Raw genomic sequence first — 8,445 nt, forward strand, 5'->3', positions numbered from 1 at the left:
TTTGAGTTGAAACTAAAGAGAGAAGTTCAGTAAGGTTAAGGACTCCAGGATCTTTCCTACCCCAGAATTTCAGGCAGTTCCTGCCAATTGAACACTCTGAGTGTGTGAGATATGCCTTTTCAGTTTTTCCTGGACCAGCACATTCATGAGTGGGATACGTGCTGAAAAGTCAGGTCATTCACTTTATCCTCTTTAACCTAGAGATGTTACAGCTGAGGGTCACTAAAACAGTTATTCAAAGTCATGCAACAATAGAGTGCAGAGCCAAAAGAAATATAACCCAGATCTCATGATCAATACTCCATATTTATTACCTATTTCAGGATCTCACAGAGCTATAATCATGGACCAGTTCCATCAGCAATACCCAGGTGCTGAATAAAAATACATGGTACTACATTCCATGCCAAACCCAGTAGAATATAATTCCTAGAGGGAATACGGATTGTGCATAGAGCACTGATAGTCTATCAGATGTACTAAGGTTCTGTTGGGAAATTAATGCTAATAATATTGTTCCTTTTACAAACCATTTAAAGCATATATCACATTAAAACTTATAACTTTATTATGTAGTTGCTATACTCCTGTGGTAATCTGCCTTTGAGAAAATATGCTTCTTATTTAAGAATTGACTTATGACATTTGAATATTTGCTGTGCATTTATTGGCTGAATGTTTTTGAATATGTTTATCAATCCTTTAGGACTTTAGTTTCCTCACATGTAAATGGAAATATAACACCTACCTTGTAAAGTTTCTGTAGTATTTATATGGATAGTTCTAATAGGACAGTTGTTTTTCACATAATAAATGTGTTCTACATGATATATAGTTTTAGAATTGGCTATTTTATTAATAATATTGTAACTATAAAAAATCTTCTTGCAACTTGTTTTGGATTTAAAAAAATTTTAACTGCCATACACTTAAATTCAAGCATGCATTATATACCTTGATTTAATTTTAAAAATCAGTATTTTATGTTTCAAAATATGTTCCTTGGTCAAATCTATTAAGGTGAATAAGAAACACCTGATGGTATCGCTTTTTGGCCTTTTGGACTAAGATCAAGTGTGGTATCTGTTCTTACCAGTTTAATATCTGATATGTCCTCTATCTGAGGACAGTATATTAAATTTCTAAATAGGTTGCAAATATGTACTGCTCCAGTCCATCTACCTTTTTTTTCCCCTGAGGATTCAGACTGGCTCTCCTGCTTCTGTTTTCTGTAGAGGAAAAACATATTTTTCTACAGATAACAAAATTTACTGCTAACAGTGTAACAGTAAATAAAAACAGTAAGTAAACAGTAAATAAAATTTATTCAGGTGGGAACAGTACATTTAAATGTGTGCACTAATGGGAAAGAAAAAGAAGCACATGGTGGTCAAATTGGAAAAGTAAGAAAGCATCAGATCATGAGGAATCTCATATGTCATGCTGAACATTTTGGATTTGATCCTGCAAGCAGTGGTCAGCCATCAAGGATTTTGATCTGTGAGTGATGAGGCACAAACAGTGTCTAGGGAAAATGAGTTTGATGCAGGACACAATGGAGACAGGTAGGGAAATTTGAACATTATCGCTCATGTAGAAGTTGATAATTCCCTGTATTAGATTTGTCCATTGGAAGTGTGAAGATAGGAAGAGACCTGAGAGGTCACTACTAAGGAAGATAGAAAGTATTTGGTTAACGGATATGAGGGAGAAGAAAGAGATGAAAATAATTGTGGAGTTTTAAGCCTGAGTGACGAGGCTTGACAGCTTGACAGAAAAAGAGATTATCTAGAGGGAGACCTGGATATGGATAGGGAATCAGTTTGGATCTTGATCCTGTTTTACAAATTGTGAAAAAATGTGATAACAGGTGGATGTATTGACTCCTTTATACATAAATCAGTTGAATGAAAAATTTCAAGTACATTTAAATATAATTTCTTTAAAAAATTCTACCCCTACTCATCCTTAGTATTTTTTTTTTTATTACTCTTCAGTTTTATTCTTTGATGTATCAAGGTTCTTAGTTGCAAGCAAGAGAAGCTGTTTCTGGTTGACTTAAACAGGGAAGGAGTTTATTAAAGTAATATTGATTTGCTCATAGAATGTCTGGGAAGATTGGAGATCCAGGCACAGAATATGTTTAGAAAAAAGGGATAATGAGCAACAGCCACATCCATGGTCAAAACCATGCTAAGAACCAGCATGTGAATACACTGCTGTCCCTCTGTATAGTGTTGGGTGCTGTGGCTTATTCTCTCACTGGCAATGGACAGACAGTGCTGTCCCTGACTCTGAAGTCTTTGGGAATTTGAAGCTTCTGCTGCCATTGTTGCTCCCACATCCATAATAGTCTCCTCTATTCCTGCCTATTTGTATCACTAGGTTCTTACTCAAAGACCAGGGTAGAGACATCTGGTTGGGCAAACCCATGTCTTATCCCCTAGCTGAAAGATGTAAGGGTCTTGCTTATCACTGTAAAGGAAGGGTTTTGCTTTTCAGCCTTATGGTGAGAGGTGGACCCTGCCTCCCACCAAGATTCCTAAGAAGGAACATTCATAGTTATAGGAAGGACTTTCAGATACTTGGCAGCCAAAAAAAGCATAGCAAACAAACCGAAGAACCAAAAACCAGTGTCCACAACACATGCCTGAAGTTATATTTTATATCATGAGAGAAGAGTATCTCTAAAGAAATACTTTTTTTCTTTCTTTCTTCTTCTTCTTTTTTTTAGTTAGCTTCAAATACAGACACAGAATGTCCCAAGAATCAAAGCACTTGCAGTTATAGCTAAAAAGGTCAGAAAATTGCCTGATATTTCATGACTGGGATTGCTCAAATTGCAGCCTATTCAGACTGAAACAGAGCACCATTTGACCTTTTCGTGTGGCAAGATGTTGTATTAACAGGCTCCCTCTTTCTATGATTTTTATGCCCTCCCACCCTTTTCTGCTTATTTGAATTCAGCTCCAAGAGGGAAAAAAATGAAGACAAAACATGTGGTCTGAAATTTCAAGTTGAGGGTGAACTGATTCAATTTTTGAATTTAGGGAGGAAAGAATTTTGTCTTATGTATCTGAGTAGAACATCGGACTGGGACTCAGAAAGCTCAAATCTCAATGTTGGGCAAGTCCTTTTCTCTCTCTCGACTCTCAGCTCCTCCTTGATGGAGTCCTTGGATTTGGACTCAGCAAGAAGCAGATTTGAACTCTCACTTACTGATTGGTGTAAACTTGGGAATATCATGCTCTTAGCTTCATTTGTTTTCATGGAAGGAATGGAAATATAATAGTACCTTCCTCATAAATTTATTGTGTGAATTAAATAAAGCAAGACTTCTAAAACTTCAGGATAAAATAGGATGGTTGTACCCTAGGTGATCTCTAATGACTTCCTAGGTACTGGAGAATCTGTTGTTTCATTATAGTTTGTATCGTGATCCACACTGGTTGCGCATATGTGTTATCTTACAGTGCATATATCCTAAAGTGGGTTTTAGAGGAACAGGTATTCTCAGAAAGAAAAAAAAGAGAACATTTCATTTCTTCTTTTCTCTATTCCATGATCTATGAATATAGTTTCTTTTGAAATACTGTGAAAGATACTCAGATGATAACTATGTTACATATTTAATACCTCTGGGAATCTGTGATCCAAATGAGGAAACCAGAAAGACAAAGTTCTACATTTATATGGGTTGAAATATAAAATAACCATTCAAGGCAGTGTCATGATGAAAGAGTGGGTGCTTTGAGCTCAGGAGAGGAAAGGGAATGGGCAGGGTGGACAGGGCCAGCTTTTTGGGATTCTAGAATTATTCCTTAAGAAATGTAGTTGAATTTATAACTTGTATCAGAGCATACTTTCTTAAACCTGCCAGATTTGACTATGGGAGCTGAAATGTTTATATCCCTCCAAGGGATGGGGAAAATGGCTGGTGTGATGGTTTTAAAGGCTATCAGCAAAATCTTTGACATGTTTCCCATCAAAAGATGGGGCCCGATTCTCCTCCCTTTGAACATGCATTGTTTGGCTCTAGTGACTTCATTTTAATGAGGTGAATGACTTTGTTGATTTCTCAGTCTGTTAGAAAAAGCAATTCAGCTTCCTGACAGATTCTCCCTCTTTTGGGATGATTACCCTGGAAACATTTATATGGTGCAATACTATATGAAGTCATTGTATTTATTTTTAATGAATGAATGAGTATAGTTATTCATTGTTTGTCTCTACCCAGTAAAATGTAAACTCCATTAGATCAGGTGTTGGTCTTATGCTCCATCCAACATCTAGCTCAGGCCTGACACATAGGTGCTCAGTGGGTATTTGCTGAATGAATGACTGAGTGGTTGGGTAGATAGAAGGTTCTAGAGGCCAGAGTGACAGAGGTTTGAATACTATTAGCATATAGATGATAAGCAATAAAAGTAGAGCAGATAATCAGGGGATAGTAGATAATCAGAGGATAGTATATGGATGAGGATCAAGGACTGGACTCATCAGATGTCCTGTGATCTCACTAGCTTTCTCATAACTAGACTTAACAAAATCTCTTCTTTCACTTTAGAAGACAGCAGAGTGCTATGATTGAGAGCTGGGATGCTGAAATCATACTGTCTGGGTTTGAATTCAAACTCTTTAACTTACTATGTGATCTTAAGTGAAAGTGGAAGCTGCTCAGTCGTGTCTGACTCTTTGTGACCCCATGGACTATACAGTCCATGGAATTCTCTAGGCCAGAATACTGGAGTGGGTAGCCTATCCCTTCTCCAGGGGATCTTCCCTACCCAGGAATCCAAGTGGGGTCTCCTGCATTGCGGGTGAATTCTTGACCAACTGAGCTTCAGGGAAACCCACATGTAAATCCTTTCTCCAGAGGATCTTTCCAACCCAGGGATCGAACCCAGGTCTCCCACATTATAGGTAGATTCTTTACCAGTTGAGCCACCAGGGAAGCCCATGTGATCTTAACGCAGCCCTTTAACCTTAATGAGTCTCTGAATTTCTTTGTATCGATGGAGGTAATGATAGTACCTAGACCATCCCCATGGAAAAGAAATGCAAAAAAGCAAAATGGTTGTCTGAGGAGGCCTTACAAATAGGTGTGAAAAGAAGAGAAGCGAAAAGCAAAGGAGAAAAGGAAATATATTCCCATTTGAATGCAGAGTTCCAAAGAATAGCCAGGAGAGATAAGAAAGCCTTCCTCAGCAATCAATGCAAAGAAATAGAGGAAAACAACAGAATGGGAAAGACAAGAGAGCTCTTCAAGAAAATTAGAGATACCAAGGGAATATTTCATGCAAAGATGGGCTCAATAAAGGACAGAAATGGTATGGACCTAACAGAAGCAGAAGATATTAAGAAGAGGTGGTAAGAATACACAGAAGAACTATACAAAAAAGATCTTCATGACCCAGATAATCACGATGGTGTGATCACTCACCTAGAGCCAGACATCCTGGAATGTGAAGTCAAGTGGGCCTTAGAAAGCATCACTATGAACAAAGGTAGTGGAGGTGATGGAATTCCAGTTGAGCTATTTCAAATCCTGAAAGATGATGCTGTGAAAGTGCTGCACTCAATATGCCAGCAAATTTGGAAAACTCAGCAGTGGCCACAGGACTGGAAAAGTTCAGTTTTCATTCCAATCCCAAAGAAAGGCAATGCAAAGAATGCTCAAACTACCACACAATTGCACTCATCTCACACGCTAGTAAAGTAATGCTCAAAATTCTCCAAGCCAGGCTTCAGCAATACTTGAACTGTGAACAGCCAGATGTTCAAGCTGGTTTTAGAAAAGGCCGAGGAACCAGAGATCAAGTTGCCAACATCCACTGGATCATTGAAAAAGCAAGAGAGTTCCAGAAAAACATCTATTTCTGCTTTATTGACTATGCCAAAGCCTTTGACTATGTGGATCACAATAAACTGTGGAAAGTTCTGAAAGAGATGGGAATACCAGATCACCTGACCTGCCTCTTGAGAAGCCTATATGCAGGTCAGGAAGCAACAGTTAGAACTGGACATGGAACAACAGACTGGTTCCAAATAGGAAAAGGAGTATGTCAAGGCTGTATAATGTCACCCTGCTTATTTAACTTATATGCTGAGTACATCATGAGAAACGCTGGGCTGGAAGAAGCACAGGCTGGAATCAAGATTGCCGGGAGAAATATCAATAACCTCAGATGTGCAGATGACACCACCCTTATGGCAGAAAGTGAAGAAGAACTAAAGAGCCTCTTGATGAAAGTGAAAGAGGAGAGTGAAAAAGTTGGCTTAAAGCTCAACACTCAGAAAACTAAGATCATGGTATCTGGTCCCATCACTTTATGGGAAATAGATGGGGAAACATTGGAAACAGTGTCAGACTTTATTTTTTTGGGCTCCAAAATCACTGCAGATGGTGACTGCAGCCATGAAATTAAAAGAAGCTTACTCCTTGGAAGGAAAGTTATGATCTAGACAGCATATTAAAAAGCAGAGACATTACTTTGCCAACAAAGGTCCATCTAGTCAAGGCTATGGTTTTTCCAGTGGTCATGTATGGATGTGAGAGTTGGACTGTGAAGAAAGCTGAGCACTGAAAAATTGATACTTTTGAACTGTGGTGTTGGAGAAGACTCTTGAGAGTCCCTTGGACTGCAAGGAGATCCAACCTGTCCATCCTAAAGGAGATCAGTCCTGGGTGTTCACTGGAAGGACTGATGCTGAAGCTGAAACTCCAATGCTTTGGCCACCTCATGTGAAGAGTTGACTCATTGGAAAAGACCCTGATGCCAGGAGGGATTGGGGGCAGGAGGAGAAGGGGATGATAGAGGATGAGATGGCTGGATGGTGTCACTGACTCGATGGACATGAGTTTGAGTAAACCCCGGGAGTTGGTGATGGACAGGGAGGCCTGGCATGCTGTGATTCATGGGGTCACAGAGAGTCGGACATGACTGAGCGACTGAACTGAACTGAAGTGAGCACATAGGGACTTTTTTTCATATAGGACTTTTAAGGGTTGATATAGATTATCACCTAAAATCCTATAAGCCTTAAATAAAAATTGGTTTTTATTATTATTAATATTGTTGTTGTTTAGTTGGTAAGTCGTGTCCGACTCTTTTGCAGCCCCAGGGAGTGCAGCCCTCTAGGCTCCCCCGTCCACGGGATTTCCTCGGCAAGAATGCTGGAGTGCATTGCCATTTCCTTCTCCAGGGGATCTTCTAGACCCGGAGAGTGAATGTCTCCTGCTTGGCAGGTGGATTTTTTTTTACCACTGAACTACCTGGGATGCCCATTATTATTATTATTCCAATTATTAAGCATAGGGTTTAAAGGCATTGACATAAGGGAAAGACTAGTAAAAATACAGACATTTGTATAGTACTTTATACTTTCTGAGGTGCTTTTGCTTTTGTCGACTCATTCAATTTTCACAACTGAGCATATAAGATATCATTATCTCTATTATTTTTTTAAGATATTAATAAATGGAAAAACTTGGGCAAGAACCCAGATGATATATTTCTCAAGTCCAGTGGCCTTTCAGAATGAGGAATCAGAAGGAGAATATCAAATACACAGATTTAGAACTGACATTCACCCATCTTGGATAAAAGCGATTTACCCCTGGAACAGTTTGGTGCCAAGCCTTTGAATTATATGGATCTTAAAAATTTCCAGCATTTAGTGGAAGAATGCCACTCTGACATGGTTTGTTTGGACTGCAACACTGGAGCAGTTGAAATTAATCTTTTTTATTCCTTCATTCAACAGGTACTTGTAGAGCTTTGTGCTAGGCACTATGTGGGATACAGAGAAGTACAATTTATAGATTCTGACCTTTAAGTTTTCATTGCTTAGTTGAGATGAGGGGAGGGTAAAGACACACAGTCTGAAGACATAGCTCGATAGAGCAGAGTCTAAACTTTGAGTCTATGTGTTTGAAGTTTAGGGAAACTTACATGAAATATGGACCATATTTCCTCTTAATCAAGCAAGCATCACTTGGCAGAGAAGCTATTAATCATTGCTTTCTTGTCATGAACTGACTTGTTCAGCATGGGGAGGAGATTGTTCAAGGTACTAGAGACTTTTTCTCATCATGTATTATGACATATAGTTCCTGCGTGTGAGACAGGAAGGTGGGCAGACAACAAGACCAGGTGAGCCCATCCCCAGGTCACTGCTTCCAAACCTCACTTTGACTTTCAGGGGCAGAAGAAAGGCAGTTAATTCCTTCCTTCAACAAACATTGACTGACTGCCTCCTTTGAATTGAGGCACTGAGATACATGCCGGAAAGATCAGCACAAGAATAAGGGCTCATTCCTGTCTTCAGGGGGCTCGCAGGGCAGAGGCAACGTTATAGAATCATAGCACTGCTCTTGTTTAAAATGTTTATTTCTTTTTAATTGGGGGATAATTGCTTACAGTGTTGTATTGGTCCCTGCCA

General features: G+C 39.1%; 1 pseudogene; it reads left to right on the forward strand.

The window, feature by feature from the left end:
* Positions 1-1,043: 1,043 nt before the first annotated feature.
* On the forward strand, positions 1,044-1,247 carry LOC122701202 (annotated as a pseudogene).
* Positions 1,248-8,445: the final 7,198 nt, after the last annotated feature.

Source organism: Cervus elaphus, chromosome 9, assembly GCF_910594005.1.
Source record: "Cervus elaphus chromosome 9, mCerEla1.1, whole genome shotgun sequence".
Lineage (NCBI taxonomy): Eukaryota > Metazoa > Chordata > Mammalia > Artiodactyla > Cervidae > Cervus > Cervus elaphus.